This window comes from Mustela putorius, unplaced genomic scaffold, assembly GCF_011764305.1.
Source record: "Mustela putorius furo isolate JIRA1106 unplaced genomic scaffold, ASM1176430v1.1 tig00000695_pilon_pilon_pilon, whole genome shotgun sequence".
NCBI classification, from domain to species: Eukaryota; Metazoa; Chordata; class Mammalia; order Carnivora; family Mustelidae; genus Mustela; species Mustela putorius.
In genome coordinates, this window is record NW_025421447.1 from 6,502,402 (window position 1) to 6,516,053 (window position 13,652).

Here is a 13,652-nt window from a genome sequence, read left to right on the forward strand (position 1 = left end):
TCTGTTCTTTGTTCTTATTTCTTTTTTGCGGGGGCGGGGGGCACTGGCTTTGTCAAGCAACTGTGCTCTGACGACTCCTGTCTCTTCTAGGGAAGATGTCACTGCCAAAAAGCACATAGCTCACAAGTGCACAGGTCAGTGACTTGTCCCGGGGGGAGCATCCCCATGGAACTAATATTCATTCAAGAAATAGAAACGTCCAGCATCCCAAAAGTCCTCTGGTGGCATCTTCTCCAATCGCGTCTCTTTTCTACCTCCTCAAAGCTAACTGTCAGTTTCAGTTTTAGCACCGTAAATAGTCTGGTATTAATGGAATCACACAGTAAATCGTCTTTTGGTCTGGCTCTTCTTTTTCGTGCAACATTTGTTTCTGAGGTTCATCTAGCTTGTATTTAGCAAGAATTTGTTTACTTTCTTTTTTAAAAAGTATTTTATTTATTTATTTGACAGAGAGATCACAAGTAGGCAGAGAGGCAGGTAGAGAGAGAGGAGAGAAGCAGGCTCCCCACCAAGCAGAGAGCCCGATGTGGGGCTCCATCCCAGGACCCTGAGATCATGACCCGAGTGGAAGGCAGAGGCTTAACCCACTGAGCCCCCCAGGCGCTCCAAGAATTTGTTTGCTTTCATTGCCAAGTAAGGTTTGCCTGGCTGTTACAAATGTTACCAGTCCTTTAAAATCGCAAACTCTTGTTTTTTAAATATTCCCGGTTATGACTTTGTTTCTGTTTGTTTCTGTTTTATTAATTTCTGCTCATTACTATTTGCTCTTTTCTACTTTCTTTGAGTTCATTTGGTGTTATTTTTCCGACTTCATGCGATGGTACTCAAATGGTTGCTACTGAGCCTGGACTTTTTCTGGTTTCATTTAGTGTTATAAATCTTCCTTTAAACATGGTTCTAGCTGCATGTTTTGACATATATTTTCATTTATATTTAGTTAAAATACTTTTTGATTTGCAGTGTTTTTTTATAGACCCATGGTTTTATGATGGTTCTTTTTGTTGTTGTTGTTGAGCATCCTGCTTCATTTCCCTGTATTTGAGATTTTTTAATGATATTTATATCATTTGATTCTAAATAATACAATTGTGGTCAAAAAAGTTACTCTGCATGACAAAATCCTTTGAAATTTATTGTGCCCCTATTTCTTCAATTATGGGAAATGCTGCACATGTACTTGGATATATATCACATGTTTTAAGTCAAATTAGTTACTTATGATTTTTATGACCTCACTGATTTTCTGTCTACTCGTTGCATCGGCTACTGAGATAGGTGTGACATCATTCCTTTCTAAAACTGAGGATGTGTATATTTTTCATTATGGTTATGCCAATTTTCACTTTATCTATTCTCAGACAATGTAATTAGGTACAAAGCAAATTTAGAAGTATGGTATCTTCCTGGTGGGTCTTCAGACTAGATCAGCCTCTTTGCTGTTAATGCCTAATGTTGTATTTTTCTCTTTTTACTTCTGGCATTTCTGTATCCATAAGCCAGCCCCCTTTCGGAGAGTATGTGGGTCTCCTGTGAGTTCTCTGCTGTTACAAGGAATGCCACCATGAGGAGTTTCACACTTACATCATTTCTTCTTTCTGTCCACATACTTTGGGGATGGATTCCTACAAGTGGGATTTCTATCTCAAAAGGCAAATTCATGTATGATTTAGCCACAGATTGCCAAATTCCCATTTTGCATTCACACCAACATGCATGAGTGTCTGTTTCCCTAAAGTCTTGCCAACAGAGGATTGACAAACTTTTGGACTTTCGTAAATCTAACAGGAGAGAAATGACACTTTGGTATAATTCTAATTTGCATTTCCCCTATTATGAGCAAGGGCCATTTAAATTTTTTTTCCTATAAACTATATGTATGTATTTCACTCATTTTTTCCCTATAGGGTTCCTGGTCTTTTTCTTCTTAAATTTTTTAAGTTCAGTATATAGTAAAGATAATAGCCTTTTGTGGTACAAGTTGCAAATTATTTCCTAGCTTACCACCTGTCTTTTTACTTCATTTGTGGGGTTTTGCTGTGCAGGTTTGTTTATTTGTTTTGTAATTACATAGTCAAGTTCATCTTCTTGCTTTATGGCTGCTGGAATTTTGGTCAGGGTTACAGAAGTTTTCCCACTGCCAAATTCTGCAAGAATTCACCCACACTTTCTATTACCACTTACAGGGGTGGGGGTGTGGATTACTTGTTTGCTATTGTTTTTTCACATTTAGTCACTTGACTCATTTCAAAATTTCCCTAATTTATGAAAGGCATAGGCTGGGTCCCTCATGTTTGGCTTAATATAGATACTACTATAGAAGTAATTATAGATAAATTATACATATTTATTACATATTTATGTATTTGTTTATACATTACTGTATATTATATAAAATACATATATTATAACATATTATAATACATAATATATAATACATATTATATATAATTGATATGGGTATAATCAATATCAATAATATCAATGTACAATCAATATTATATATAATGTATATTATATTATATTATGGTATATCTATAATGACTGGTGGTAAGTACTGAATATTTATGTACTGTAGAACTACAGTACATGAAAACAATGAAGATGAAAACAATGGTGGGAATGAAGGTCACATAATAGAATATAAATACTTTGTTTTATAATGTGGAAATTCTATTTTACATATATATAACTATATATACATATATATACCATTGTGCAATCAGCTGAGAGGGTCTAGAAGCAATGACACTCCAAAAGCAACATGCTCAGAACTTGGATTTAAATGCCATGCTCCAGTAAAAAGAATGACGGCTACTTAGGGAGATGAATGATTCTAGGACCAGAGCAGAAACTATAGAAGACTAGCTTAGAGTATTTTGTCATGGGAGAAAGTAAGGAAATGCTCACACACACACACGCGCGCGCGCACACAAAATGATGGGTTTACTTTAGGCAACATAGGAACCTACTGAAAACGTTTCTGATGGCCAAAGCTGAAACAATTTGAGCAACAAAATGAATAAAGCAGTTTAGGTTATAATTCAAATTATAAAATAAATATTTATGAGTGCATAGTCATGATACAGATAAACGATCAAATAAATAAGAAAATACAAATTCCAAAGAATTTATGTAGATACTCTGCTGTGAAGAAGAGAGAGCATAACTCCCCATCCTTTAAGTGTGGACTAGTCATCGTAACTTCCTTCCAAAGAGTACAATATGGGAAGGGGGTTAAAGAGTAACTTTACAGGGGAGAAGCCTGACCAAAAAAAAAAAAAAAAAAAAAAAAAAACCCTGATCAATAGTGGTAAGTCATACGGATCACATGTACCCTTGATATGATAGGAATGGCATTTTACGCCTGTGGGCTTCCTCCTCCAAACTCATAACCTCCATCTAATCATGAGAAAAAAATGCCAGACAAATCTCAATATAGGGATATTCTACAAATACCTGACCAGCACGTCTCAAAACTGTCGAGGTCCAGACAGATCGTCCGAACAGAAAATTGACAAGGAAACAGTGGCTTTGAATGACACATTGGACCAGATGGATCTAACAGATATAGTCAGAACATTTAGAACATTCCATCTGGAAACAGAAGAATACACATTATTTTCAAGTGCACATGGAACATTCTCCGGAATAAATCACATATTAGGCCACAAAACAAGTCTCAACAAATTCAAAAAGACTGAAGTCACCATTCATCTCTTCTGATTACAATGCCATGAAATCAGAAATCAACCACTGTGGAGTTATTCTTAGAAAAATGTACTGTTGGTTGGACGACTGCTTTCGGCTCAGGTCATGATCCTGGAGTCCTAGGATCGAGTCCCACATCAGGCTCCCAGCTCCACGGGGAGTCTGCTTCTCTCTCTGACCTTCTCCTCACTCATGCTCTCTCTCACTGTCTCTCTCTCAAATAACTAAATAAAATCTTAAAAAAAAAAAAAGAAAAAAAATGTACTGTTAAATCCCAAGAGGTGACTGTGGAAACAGCTGAGACATCAGCAGCACTCCTGTTCTCAGGCTATTCAACTCAATGGCCTGGTAGGAGCAGGATCCCATCATCTCCATGGAAGAGAGCTTAACTAACTGAACCAGCCAGGTGTCCCAAAGCAAGAAAATTTTTAAATAAACAACCTAACTTTACACCTATAAGAGCTAGAAAAGAAGAATAAACAAAACCCAAAACAGTAGAAGGAAGAAGAGTAGAAATGATAAAGATGAGGGCAGAAATAAAGAAATAGAAACTAAAAAACCAAAAGAACAGAACAAAGAAACCAAGAGCTGGTTCTTTGAAGGGATCAACAAAATTGACAAACTTTTAGCCAGACTCATCAAAAAAAACAGGAGGTGGTGAGGTAGGGGGAGAGGACTCAAACAAAATCAGAAATGGAAGAGGAGAAATAACAACCAGGACCACAGAAATACAAAGGTTTATAAAAGAACATTTTGAAATATTATATGCCAACAAATTGGACAACCTAGAAGAAATGGGTAAATTTCTAAAAACATGTAACCTCCCAAGATTGAATCAGGAAGAAACAGAAAATTTGAGCAGACTGATTACCAGCAAAGAAATTGAATCAGTAACCAAAAAAACTCCCATCAAACAAAAGTACAGGTCCAGATAGTTTCACAGGTGAATTCTGCCAAACATTTAAAGAAGAGTTAATACCTGTTCTTCTCAAAGTCCTCAAAAAAAAAAAAAAAAAAAAGAAAAGAAAAAAGAAAAAAGAAAAGAAAAAGAAGGAAAGCTTCCAAATTTATTCTATGAGGTCAGCATTACCCTGATACCAAAACCAGTATCCATGATGAACACAGATGCAAAAATCCTCAACAAAATATTAGCAAACCCAATCTAACAATACCTTAAAAAGTCATTCACCACAATGCAAGGTGGTTCAATATTCACAAATCAATCACTGGGATACATCACATTAACAAGAGAAAGATTAAAACCATATGATCACTTCAATAAGTGCATTTAACAAAGTACAACATCCATTCATGATAAAAAAACCTCAATAAAGTAGTTTTAGAGGGAAAATACCTCAACACAATAAAGGCCATATACAAAAACTTGCAGCTAACATCATACAAAATGGTGAAAAACTGAGAGCTTTTCCCCTAAGGTCAGGAACAAAATAAGGATGTCCACTCTCGCCACTCTCATTCAACATAGTACTGGAAGTCCTAGCTGTAGCAATCAGACAAGAAAAAGAAATAAAAGTCATCCAAGTTGCTAAGAAAAAAGTAAAACTTTCACTATTTGCAGATGACTGAAAACCCTAAAGACTCTCCCCAAAAGCTACTACAACTGTTAAATGAATACAGTAAGGTTACAGGATACAAAATCAATATACAGAAATCCCTTTGCATTTCTACACACTAATAATGAAGTAGGTGAAGCCAAAATTAAGAAAACAATCCCATTTACAATTGCACCAAAAAGAATAAAATACCTGGAAATAAATTTAACCAAGGAGGTAAAAGACACAAACAAGTGAAAAGATATTCCATATGGATGGATTGGAAAAACAAATATTGTTAAAATATCCATACTAGCCAAAGCAATCTACAGATTTAATGAAATCCCTATCAAAATACAAACAGCATTTTTCACCGAACTAGAACAGTCTTAAAATTTGTGTGGAACCACAAAAGAGCTCAAATAGCCATGGCAATCTAGAAAGAGAAGAAAAAAACTGGAGGTATCACAATCCCAGATATCAGGATATACTATAAAGCGACAGTAATCAAAACTGTATGGTACTGGCACAAAAACAGACACTAGATCAATGGAACAGAATAGAAAGCCCCCAAATAAACCCACACTTACATGGTCAATGAATCTTCAACAAAGTAGGAAAGAATATCTAGTGGGGAAAAAGACAGTCTCTTCAACAAATGGTGTTGGGAAAGCTGGGTAGCTCCATGCAAAAGAACGAAACTAGACCACTTTCGTACACCAGACACAAACATAAATTCAAAGGGATTAAAGACCTACACGTGAGACCTGAAACCATAGAAATCCTGGAAGAGAACACAGGCAATAATGCCTCGGATGTCAGCCATAACAACATTTTTCTAGACATGTCTCCTGAGGCGAGGGAAACAAAAGTGAAAATAAACTACTGGGACTACATCAAAATAAAAAGCTTCTGCACAGCCAAGGAAACAATCACAAAACTAAGAGACAATCTACTGAATAGGAGAAGATACTTTTAAATGATAGATCCAATAAAGAGTTAGTATCCAAAATATATAAAGAACTTATAAAACGCAACACCAAAAAACAAATAATCCGGTTAAAAATTGGGCAAAAGACATGAACAGGCATTTCTCCAGCGAAGACATCCAAATGGCCAACAGACACGTCAGAAGATGTTCCACATCACTCACGGGCAGAGAAATGCAAATCAGAACCACGATGAGACATCCTCTGACACTTGTATGAACGGCTAGAATCAAAAATACAAAAAACAACAAGTTTGGGGATTAGTTTACCCTGATGTTCAACAGACATTATTATTACTATTTTTTAATGAATCCAGTAAACAAACCAAGTACTTTTCTACCATCATCCTTTTATTTCTCTGAAACAAGCAACCAGGCCTTCCAGCAGGGGCTTCTTTGAATCTTTATTCATAGCCTCCCACAGTAGAGCTGAGGGGATCCAACCCCACCTCATTTCCTCTCGCCTGAGGCCTGTGTGGGCCTCGGAGAGCCTCCCCATGACCACTTCCAGTGGGGCTTCTAACCCCGGGCCTTCCCAACAATCTTACCCTTCCTTCCCAATACCCACTTCCATGGCTCCTTCAACCTGCTCACTTTATCCTGTGCCATGACTTTTCCCTCTTATCGTCCCACATATCTCTCTTATTTATCTCCCAACTTTGTCTTCTTTGTCTCCAAACACCAAGTAACCGCCCCATCCCCAGGCATCATCACTGTGCACACTCGCTAGGGAACAACTATGGTGCCCACGCCCTGAGCCAGGCCCTGAGATAAACAGAATGAGGCAGAGTCTCCGCACGTGGGAAACTCCAGGAGGAAAACATGGATCTAAAGAGATTTATGTAAAGACGGACAAGCATCCTCAGGTTTTGGAAGGGAAATACCACGGAGACTGGAGGTGGTCAGAAAATGCTTCTTGTTAGAGATAAGGCATTGATGGGGAGCAGAGAGCTAGCTGAGGACAGGCAGAGGACAGGCTGACACCCCACAACAGCAGCTCTTTCTGCCCACGGGTCCTGTCCCGTGCTTTAATAAACCACCATTTTGCACCAAAGATGTCTCAAGAATTCTTTCTTGGTCATCGGCTCCGGACCTCACCCCGCTGAGCCTCCCCTGTATTCCAAAACCCCATCAGCATGACTGGGTTTTGAGCTAGGAAGAAAAGCTCTTGGACAAGTTCAGAGAAAGGGAATCAGAATTTCAGACCGAGTCAGTGGCCTGAGCAGAGATCCAGGAGCCAAGAAGTACAAAGTGTTTTAGCACAATAGTTAAATTATTTAGGCTAGAATAAAAAAGGAGGTATGGGAAAGCTGTGGAGGTGAAATTAGAAAGATAACTTGGTGCCAGACTATGAGAGGCCCAGCTGCCAGGCTGAGGAACTGGGCAGTGGTGGGAAAGCAAGAAAAAGATTTCTAGGTTGAGGAAGAACAGAGGACTCAGATTTCCATAGTGATTACAAAGGCTGGTGTGGCAAACAAATGTCTTTTAAAATATGAAAAGAGTTTTCAACCTCATTCACAGTAAGACAAAAGCAAATGAAAAGACACCAAGGTACTATATTGTTCCACTAATCAGACTGGGCGGGGGAAATCTAAAGATAATAATAATAAAAGTAACTCTCTCTTGCTATGTCCCATTCATTGTTAAGTGCTTTATTTTTTTTTAAGGTTTTATTTATTTATTTGACAGGCAGAGATCACAAGTAGGCAGAGAGGCAGGCAGAAAAAGAGGGGGAAGCAGGCTCCCTGCTGAGCAGAGAGCCCGATGCGGGGCTCAATCCCAGAATCCTGAGATCATGACCCAAGCCGAAGGCAGAGGTTTTAACCCACTGAGCCATCCAGGTGTCCCGTTAAGCGCTTTAGACACACTAACTCTGTGTGTGTGTGTGTGTGTGTGTGTGTTAGCACATTCTCGTGTGTGTAACAGGATAACAGATAGTCACAGTCTCATACAGTGCTAGGGGGTTATGTTTATTGAGTAGAGCTCCTGAGGAGGGCGACTGGGAATATCTAACAAGATTACAGATCTGTATCTCCTTTGAGACAGCAGTAATGTCTCCGAAATGTCATATTCAAACACACTTGCATACAGGCGAAATAATGTGAGTAGAAGGTTAATCACCATCTCGTTCACTTTAGTAGAAAACCAGGAAAACATCTAAATGTCCGTCAGCAGTAAATTCGTACGATGGAATATTCCAGAAAGACTATACAAGAAATGAATACCGTGGTCTCCAGGAAGGAGGCCTGTGGGAATTAGACAGGGACAGGAAGAAGATTCTTCATTCTATCCCTTGTAATTCATTCTACAAATTGAAGGGAAACTAGTTCATTTGTAAGTTCTTGGAAGCAGTATGCATTGGTACCATAATATGGAAACAATTTGCCTCTGAGTATGCAGAAACATAAAAATATACATGACCTTTCCCCATTAATTGTTTTAAAGATTTTAAGTCATCTCAACACCCAACGTGGGGCTCACACCCACAACCCTGAAGTCAAGAGCTGCGCGCTCCAGCGACTACGCCGGCCAGGGGCCTTGCCCATGAATCCTTCTCCTGGAAACTGACTCTACTTTCCAGAAAAACCGACTTTATTTTCCCAGGGAAAATCTGCAAAACGATTTTTTAACACGAAGAGTCATTCCTCCTAAAGGTAACACTGAGAAAGCCTGAGTCGGGCATTGTAACCTACTACAGGGAGTAAACAAGTGAAAACAACAGTCATAAAAACCAGGTTTCCTAAAACTGCCCTCCAAACCAGACGAGACGAGTTGTAGCACCTGACAGTGCTGGAGGTAAGGAAGCGCTAAAAAATAAAAATAATCAGGGAAATACAAAACCGAACCACAACGAGATACCACCTTGCACCCGTGAAAACGGCAAAAATTAACAAGTCAGGAAAAGACATGCTGGTGAGGATGTGGAGAAAGGGAACCCCTCCTACACTGCTGGTGGGAATGCAAGCTGGGGCAGCCACTCTGGAAACAGCATGGAGTTTCCTCAAGACGTTAATAATAGAGCTGCCCGATGACCCAACAGTTTCACTACTGGGTATTTGCCCCAAAGATCCAGAGGTAGTGAAAAGAAGGGCACCTGCTCCCCAGTGTTCATAGCAGCAATGTCCATGATCACCAAACTGTGAAAACAGCCAAGATGTCCCTCCACAGATGAATGGGTAAGGAAGATGTGGTGGGGGGGGGGGCCGGGGGCAGCTGCCCAAACCTCTCCTGCCAGCCCAAATCCTCTTCCACTCTCCCCATGAAAGATCCACTGCACTTGCTGGAATGGCTCCCTTCCCTTTGTGCTAAATTCTTCCTGCCTGCGGGTGTTCTGTGCCCAGGCCACATCTTGACTTCGCTGTAAGACAGGTCATACCCATTGCTTCTGTGCAGCAGGTGCAAATACAATTGCTCAGGGCAGGTTAGGTCCACCAAGGGCTGGATACCCATGTGAATCCCTTTACCACATTCTCACTGCCTGTGCACCTGCATCAGCGAGACCCAGGCTGGTTCTCTTGAGCCCGGCATCCCAAAATGAGACCACAAGGAGGCAGGAGTGAGGCCAAGGCCCGTCTGAGAGAAAGCTAACTCCGTGTGTGTGGGGATTCCTGGATCTCTGTGCATCTGGACGCAGAGAGGAACACGGTGCTGCAGGCCAGGATCCCTCTTTATCCTTCTTTCAACACCCCTGATGGCAGAGCAGATCTCCCCGAACATCCCAGCTCAGTCTCCCTCGCCAGCAGGCGCCATCCTGAACAGGCTGCGTCCTGGCTCTCCTTGGTCAGCCTTCTCCAGCTCTAGAGCAGAGATGCAGGATGGAGGAGAGAGGGGATAGAAGACACAGGGGACATCACTGACCCCAGACATCAAGGCCACACAGACAGTATGAGCTGAAGGCTGGAGGCTAGGTCTCTCAGAAGGGGGCCGCTACAGAGAACATGGAGGACAGGGGCTAGAAGCTTCCAGAAGCTTGAGATCCCTTTTCTCTGGTTCCCAAGGGGTCCTGGCCATGCAGTCGAGGACTACTTCTCACCAAGCCTGTGCTGACGGGGAGCCGCTTGCCCTGAACAGTGACAGAGTCCGGACCTGAGTGTTGGATCTGTCCGAGGAGTGCCCCCAGCCAGCCCCCAAGTCCACAACAAAGGTTCCAGCTCACTCTTGGTGGTGTACATTGTCTGGGTATGAGCAAATGCTACAGGGTATTCCCACTCCCTGGGGGTCTTCTGTGCTCTGCTGGTCCATTCCTCCTCCTCCCCGCCAAGCCCTGGCAACCACTCGTGTTTTCATTTCTCCCTGGCTTTGCCTTTGTCATACATCTGGGATCGCACAGTACGGAGAATGCAGACTGGCCTCTTTCTCTCAGGGGTATGCACTTAAGGTTCTTCATGTCTTTTCATGCCTTCCCAGCTCACTTGGTTTTAGCACGAACAATATTGCATTGTCGGGCTGTGCTAGTTTACTCACGTAGTGAAGTGACGCTCCGTATGGGAAGTGAAAATAAATGCAGTTCGTTTATTTATTTATTATGTTCATAAATGAACATCTGGGTTATGTATGACTTTTGGCAATTACGAATAAAGCTGCTACAAACATCCGTGTGCAGGTTTCCATGAGAACATATGTTTTCAATTCCTCTCGATCAGTACTAAGGAGCATGACTGCTAGATCATATGGAAAAAGTACTTTTTTGTTGTTTTGTTTTGTTTTGTTTTTCAAGTTTTAATTTAGATTCCAGTTAGTTAACAGTGTAATATTAGTTTCAGGTGTACAACTTAGTGATTCGACGTTTATATACAACACCCCGTGCTCATCAGGACAAGTGCCCTCCTTCATGCCTGTCCCCTATCTCACCCATCCCCCCACCCTCTCCCCTCTGGTGACCATCAGTTTGTTCTCGAGTTCAGAGTCTGCTTCTTGGTTTGCCCCTCTTTGTTCTTTCTTTCTTTTTTTTTCTTTTTTTAGAAAGCATTTTTTTAAAATTTTATTTATTTATTTGACACACACAGAGAGAGATCACAAGTAGGCAGAGAAGCAGGCAGAGAGAGAGGGGGAAGCAGGCTCCCCGCTGAGCAGGGAGCCCGATGTGGGGCTCAATGCCGGGACCCTGAGATCATGACCTGAGCCAAAGGCAGAGGCTTAACCCACTGAACCACCCAGGCGCCCCCCCCTTTTTTCTTTTTACCCCTACGTTCATCTGTTTTGTTTCTTTAATTCCATGCAGAATAAAATCATATGGTATTTGTCTTTCTGTGACTGATTTATCTCACTTAGCATAATATACTCAAGTTCTATCCATGTCACTGGTAAATGGCAAGATTTCATTCTTTTTGATGGCTGAGTAATATTCCACTGTGAATAGATATACCACATCTTCTTTATCCATTCAACAGTCAATGGACATTGGAGCTCTCTCCATAGTTTGACCGTTGTTGACAATGCTGCTACAAACATTGGAGTGCACATACCTTTCTGTATCTGTATCTCTGTATCCTTTGGGTAAATACGTAGTAATCCAGTACGTTTGGTTTTGAAAGAAACAACCAGACTGTCTTCGCAAGTGGCTTCACCATTTCCTATGTGAAATGGGAGGTCCTGGTGCTCCTCACCCTTGCAGTGCTTGCTGTGGTCAGTGTTCTGAATTTGGGCCACTCTAACAGGCGTGCTGTGGCACAAGGTCACTGTTTAAATTTGCATTTCCATAATGACACATGAGCATCACCTGCCGTGCTTACTGCCAGCTGCCTGTCTTTATTGGTAAGACCACAGTTAAAGTCTTTGGCACATGTTTGAGTCACGTTGTTTGTTTTCTTATTGTGGAATTTTAAGAGCTCCTCCATATTTAGAATAACAGTCCTTTGCTGGACATACTGTTGCAAATATATTCCCCCCAGTGTCACATAGCTGAATACGACAGTGACATATAACAACATGGATACACATCAAAAAGTACCGTGGGGCAAAAGAAAAAAGACCAAAAAAGTATATGATGGCATATATATGAGATGTAGGAACAAAGAAAGTTAATCTAAAGGGATAGAAACTAGAGCAATGGTTGTTTCCAAAAGTGGAAATATGGACAGGAGGGAACATTTGTGAGTGATTAAAACAGTCTGTATTTTTATTTGGGTAGTGGAAAACAGGTGTATAATTATGTTAAAAAAAACTAATTAAACTTGGAGCTGTGCATCTTACTCAATATAAAATACACCACAACAAACAATACCAAAAACTTTTATTTTTTTTTATACTACAAGATGGTGAGTTGGCCTGAATCAGTGTCAAAGGTCATTTTATGTAATCTTCTCAGATGTTCCAAAAACATCTAAGGCAAGTGGAACAAAATGAAATGAGACCTCCTAGGACCCGTGCAAATATTCTTCCACACTGCTTCCACTTTGCCACCAGCAACCCTTCAATAATGAAGATTCTTTTTTTTTTTTTTTCAATTTAAATTCTGTTAGCCAACTCATGATGGACTGTGAGTTGGATAATGAGGTTTCTACATGACACCCTTCAGGGGAAAAGAAAATGGTCCTAGATGGAAAGTCAGAATTCCATGAATGAATAAAGAACAGAAAATTGCAAAGATGTGAGTAAATGTAAGTGAAAATGGATTCTATAAAATATTGATATTAAGGAGGATTTTTAACTGTTTAAAATTTTTTATTATCTGAAACTTCACTGTTTTTTAAATAACTACATTTAAAATTTGAGTCTTGTTAATCCACTATATTACATTACATTTCAGATGTATAACATAGGAGGATTTTTTTTCTTTTTTTCTTTAGAGATTTTATTCACTTATTTGAGACAGAGAGAGTGTGTGGGTACATGAGCAGGGGGAGTGGGAGAGGGAGAAGCAGACTCCCCACTGAGCAGGGAGGCCCATGTGGGGCTTGATTCCAGGACCCTGAGGTCATGACCTGAGCCAAAGGCAGACGCTTCACCAAGGCAGATGCTTCACCCACTGAGCCACCCTGGTGCCCCAAAGGAGGACATTTTTAAGTGAAAGACATCCAATAACAACATTAAAGTCCAGAAAGAGAAAAAAAATAATTTAAATATATTCTAAGGTTTGTGATTATCTGGGATGAGTCTAAAGACTTTGATTAAATTTAGATTTTGATACATTGATAGCACATGTTGTAATTCCCAAGTAAAAACTAAAAGAAAATGAAACAGTGAAGATCTTCCAAACAACTGACAGAGAGGTTGGAATGATTTAACAAGTAATCATCAATCCAGAAGAAAGTAATAAAGGGTAGGTGAAAAGCACATAGAACCACAGGACAAATTGAAAGCATAAAATTAGGAGATATCTATCTATCTATATATATATATATATATATATATCTGTCTCAATCTATCTATATATCATTGGTATGTATATATATCACTATATA